Source organism: Crocodylus siamensis, chromosome 1 (assembly GCF_052110815.1).
Source record: "Crocodylus siamensis isolate JL-2025a chromosome 1, ASM5211081v1, whole genome shotgun sequence".
Taxonomy (NCBI): domain Eukaryota; kingdom Metazoa; phylum Chordata; order Crocodylia; family Crocodylidae; genus Crocodylus; species Crocodylus siamensis.
The window spans coordinates 312,886,719-312,890,707 of record NC_143395.1 but is presented as its reverse complement, the minus strand read 5'-3'; positions in this window follow the sequence as shown (position 1 = coordinate 312,890,707).

Genomic DNA, 3,989 nt, shown 5'->3' with positions numbered 1-3,989 from the left:
ATAGATACATTATTTCTAATGAGATTTAAATCACTGTGGGCACATCTACATGTGGCCATATGGTGCCTTTGTTACTCCACTGTTATTTAGTACTTCCTTTTGGAAGTACTAAAAGATGGAGCAGTAACAGCCCATACCATGATGTGCCGGCTGCTCAGTTATTTTTGGCTAGTATGTCACTGTAGCAATGTGCTATAATGAGGGAGTGTGTTGCTACGGCGATGTAGCAGTGGCATCATGATTTTTGTGAATGAACACTATGGTGCCATAGCACGTTACTACGGTGCATCTTGTATAGACATGCCTTTTAGTCTTAGTTTATCAAGCTAGAGTATTTAGCCCTTCTCTGATAGCCTTTCTGCTGTGAGGCTTCAATATATCTGTAACCCTGACAGATAGAACAGCTTATTTTACACATCAGTTTACATCTAGTGAGAACTACAAAACTACAAAGGTACACATTGTTCACTATACATTTGTCACTTATGCTACCTTATTTTCTAATCTTTGTATTATAAGAAATTATCTAGGAGGAGATTTAAGCCACTGGCACATGTTGTGTTTCTGTTGTGATTAAGCTGTTAATCACACCAGAATAGCAACTGGCCCCTGGTTCACAGAATTCATGGCACCATAAAATCACAAACCAACCACAAAAAATATTTCTTGAAACATATGTAATATCTTTGTGGCTGGTTTGTATGGCACCATAACTTGAAAGTGTGGCATGCCATTCAGTGATTACCACAAGAGTTGACCCTCAAGGCAGTCCCTGCCAGCCAGTGGGTAATTGAGAGGGCCTCAGGGCTTGAACCCCAGACCAACCTAATCAGCTGATCATTGGCTGGCAGGGACTGCCCCAGAGCTCAAGGCCTGGGGCAGTCCCTGTCAACCTACTTCAGATTGAGATTGCCCAAGGATTTGAGCCCTAGGCCAGTCCCAATCTGCTGACAATCAGCTGGTTGCCAGATGGATCCAAAGTTCACTGAGTGCTCAAACCACCCTGGGGTCCCCAGAGTCGGATACAATCAGCTAATTGTCAGGCACCCAACCTGCTGGTGCTGATTCCTGATCTCCCAATTGTGCCTCTTGCCCTGAACATTTGGCATGACAGAAGGCATGATTATTGGGGCGAGGAATTAGATCCCATTGCACCTTTAAGTGAACATCTGTCCAGGGTCATATAGTCATTAGAAATATGAGTCAAAAAAGGTCAAAATTCCACCTGAGTTAATATGGCCAATTGAGTTAGCAGGGTTAAGGTACACTGTGGGTGCATCTATATGTGCAAATGCTGATGGATGGCTTTACTCCAGAGTAATTTACTCTGCAGTAAACCCACCCTGGGCAGACATCTAAAAATGCACCCTTTTTGAGCAGATTTGCTCCCAATCGGAGCAGCCTGGAGACATCTGTTCCCACCCTGCTCTGCCCCCCTGCAGCAGCCAAGGGGACATGTCAGCTCCCTCTGGGTGCTAGCCTCGGCACTTGCAGGGAGCACAGAGTCAGAAGACAGCTGTCTGCTGTCTGGGGTCTGGGAGGTTGCTTCCTGGCCTTGAGAGCTTCCTACTCTCAATGGTGAAACCTGGGTGGGGACAATGTCCCCCTGCCCCAGATGCTCCCCAAATGGGGGCAGGAGGCTTGGAAAGAGCTGTCCCAAGTTGCTGAGGGCTCACTGCTAGCTGTCCCACTGGCTGGTTAGGGAAGGAGGGTGGGACCTGCCCCTCCCCTGAAGCTCTTTCCATGCTCTGTGCCTCAATCACCAAATCAGAACATGAAGTTGGGAAACAGCTGTGGGGCTGGGATCTGCCCCATACTGGGACAGTTCCCAGACAGCCCTGGGTTGCTCAGGAAAGTCTGGTGTGCATACAGACTTCCCTGCATAGCCCAGGGCTGGCCAGGAACTGTCCCAGCCTGGGACAGGTCCCAGCCAGCTCCAGGTTGGCAGGGGAGGAGCTCTCCCAATGCAGGCAGCTCCTGGCCTCCACTCTGTGATCTGAGCAGGGGCTGGGAGTTCCCTGCTGCCAGGGCAGGGGGACATTGGCTCTGGTGGTGGAGCCTGCCACAACAGCAGGCAGCTCCTGGGGGAAGGAAACAATCTCCCACCCCCTGCTGCCCAGCTGACTCTTGGTCAGCTGTCTGTACATGCCTTACTGTGCATCAGTTACTCAGCAGTTAATTTGCTACTTCCATGTAGAAAATTAACTGCCGAGTAGAGCAAATTACTAAGCAGTAAGGGTCTGCACATTTAGACGGTGACACTTACTTTGCAATAATATGCTGTATTGCACAGTAAATTGTCTCATGTAGACATGCCCCCTGTAGTCAATAACAATGTCTACAACACAGCTAACATCCTAGCTGGCTACCTTTTTTTCTCTCTGGCTTGCTTAACCCACTTGCCCATTTACAACTGCTTTGGCTGGAACCAACCTTTGGCATACTTTTGAGAGACGCTCAAAATCAGGCCTTTGGAGCCATACTTTAACTTTTCTGCCATCACAGAAATCCATTAAACAACTTATGTGATTTTATTTGAATGACAAAAAGCAATAACAATATAAACTGGCCTTAAACCCCTGTTTTATTTTTCTAGTCTACCTTGGAAATGTTCTATTTCTTTTATTGCTTAATACACTAACATCAAGTTTTATTCTGGGAAATATCTAACAGCAGTTTTGTTGGGTTTTTTGACTGAGTTGTCAGGATTAAATTTTGTGGTGCTAGTGCAAGTACTGAAGAAGCAGTCTTTCTCTGTGTAGATTCTACTGCTGAACTAGTTGCAGATCATGCTTTATTCAAACTTGGCAGTGTTGTGTCTTCTATTTTTTTTTACACATCCCTGTCTTCATTTTATCTACTTCAAATATTGCTTGTTGTTAAAAGTGAGGGCAAGATACACATCTGTACTGATAGTTGGTACTTCTATTCAGGGATGCCACTTATTATATTTTGTTGTATGTACTATTCCCAGTTTTGCTAGATTAGAAGTAAAATACAAAATGTGTATATGATCCTATGTATTATTGCTGCAAAGTTTGTATAACTAAAGATTTTGCATTCTTGTCATCTAATATAATCTTTAGGAGTTGTATTTATTTCTTATTTATTTGATTCAGGCTTGTTCCCTTTATTTAGTTTTTTAAAGTGGATATGCATCCCTACAGGAAAAGAGAGCTTCATGTAAATGTTCTCTACTCTTTCACCTTTCTGAAGGCCAAGGGGAAGGGATCTCAGTCCACTTCTTCAGTTGAAGGAGGAAGATAAAGAAAAGAAGGAGGAAGATAAATCAGAGAAGAGAAAGAGAAGAACTTTCTGGGTAGTGGGTCTTCATTTAGTTCTCCCTTGAAGGCTTTCATTGCTTCTCCCAAGTCTCTGAGGGGCAGTGAAGACTAAATGAAGACCCCCTTCCCAGAAAGCAATTCTCTGATGGTAAGCAGATGTATAATGCTGAGAAACCCAATTCCCTCTTTATTAGGTCCATATAGCAGCTATTGGAACTTATTTCCACTAATGTCCTCTGCCACTAAACTGTCAACATACTCCTCAATTCTACAGTAGACATTCCCAGAATCTCAGTAACTCTCAAATCAGGATATGCCACAATAAAGCATCAAGGAGCAGAAAATTTCAGCCACCAGTCTACCAAGTGGTACAGTGTCCTTCACCCATAAAAGAAAGGTGTTTGGAGAAAGAAAGATCAAAAGAAGGTGATGTGAACCATTCCTCTCCTTCCTGACCTTTCCAAATGAACCACATACATATTTGTTTAGACTTTTTAGTGTGTTTAACTGTATCATAATTTTGAGATAACTTAGATGTGTTTGAAGCCAAACTAGAGTAAGATCTAAACATATTTACCTGATAGAAAAGGAGGATGCCACCTGCAGCATTGAGATGAAAACAGAGTTACCTCTGAAGATTTCTTTGATATTTTAAGAACTAAGTTTTAGAAGACCTTGTTGGAACATGATCTCATTGGAGAGCTG